The sequence below is a fragment of the Capsicum annuum genome, unplaced genomic scaffold, assembly GCF_002878395.1.
Source record: "Capsicum annuum cultivar UCD-10X-F1 unplaced genomic scaffold, UCD10Xv1.1 ctg73086, whole genome shotgun sequence".
NCBI classification, from domain to species: domain Eukaryota; kingdom Viridiplantae; phylum Streptophyta; class Magnoliopsida; order Solanales; family Solanaceae; genus Capsicum; species Capsicum annuum.
In genome coordinates, this window is record NW_025883063.1 from 846 (window position 1) to 2,279 (window position 1,434).

General features: G+C 38.4%; 1 pseudogene; it reads right to left on the minus strand.

Annotated features, from left to right (window-relative positions):
* Nucleotides 1-287: 287 nt before the first annotated feature.
* LOC124894326 lies at nt 288-1,233 on the minus strand (annotated as a pseudogene).
* Nucleotides 1,234-1,434: the final 201 nt, after the last annotated feature.

Sequence of the window (1,434 nt, forward strand, 5' to 3'; positions counted from 1 at the left end):
TTGGCTTCTCCCTACCATCTACAAGCTAAACACAGAATTAGATTCAAGAAAAGAGACATTTTTGCAGTAGTGATTAGTGAAGTGGAACAACTAATTCAAAATAAAAAGCTTTATGAAGCTCAACATGAAAAAATATGTTCACATTCCAAAAACAATGCAAAGTGATTGTTCATAGATCAGGAAGCTAAATGGCGGAATTACATAATTGGTTCAGATACAATGGTTAATATAATTGGCTTGTTTGACTTATATAAAAGTGGGAAAGCCGGAGACACAACTTTCACATGCAACTCCAAACAAAGTACTTTGGACTATAGAGGTACTTACAGAGATGAAGGATTTTGATCTAAATATTTCACTGGACCTTAAAGGACCTGCTGTTTTTTCTTCGTAACACCTTCAAAAATCCCATCAGGTCCAAAATTGCAAGACAAGTTTAGATGATCAATTGGAGCTGGTAGCTGGAATGAAACAGTAAATTCACCCAGTGGGCATAAGTTCTGAGTTTGCATCTTAAAGACCATATTCTTCCTGCGAACCTTCCTCTCTCCGGTCACGCTCACCCCTCTTATGAGAATTCTCCCATTTGGTCCAACATCACAGTGAAAGACTTCTGTAACCACATGAACGGGAAGATCTCTTAATCATCAAGTCGATTCATATGGATGCAATTTGACATTCATATACAAAACATATGGTCGTCACATATATACTGATTTTCAACTTGACGTAGTAAAATATAAAAAAAAAAGTCTGATGTAAGACAGTAAAGAGTTATAAGAAGATATGGTGATTTTCAACTTAAGAAAATCTTACTCATACGTAGACCTTACGTTCCTCCCTAGCAACACCGGGAAGTGAAACACGGAAGACATAAGCATCTTAAGATTCAGCTATATCAACTGAACCCATGAATGGCCCAACCTTTCCATACAAAGCCGATCCAGTAAGGGCAACCCTGCCGTTTGCATGATTTATAAGATTGTCCCACTCCTCTTTGGCTGGACAAGCAGAAAAAAAAACCACTGCAGGCTGACCCCCAGCATGCCGCTGAGAGTTGCTATGCTTGGACGGCAAAGTTATAGCTTCAACTGAGACTGAACCAGCATTGATATCTGGTGTCGATGAATACCAGCTGATGGGGGCCAAATTAAGCGGTTGAGGATGCAGCGGAATTGAACTACTAGATTCACCAGAATTCGGCACAGAAGACTGATATTCTCTGCAATGCATGAGTAAAATACAACATTAGTTTCCATTATGATAATCTCTAGTATTAAGAAATACCTTACTTGACTCCATAGGACCTAAAACCAGTGTAAGAAGAGCTTCTTTGGAGTAAGCAAGTACAGTTCATATGATGCACAAGTAGGAAATGATTTCTTTACGGATTAAGAAGGTTTTATTTCCTACTTGTGCATCTTATGATTTCTC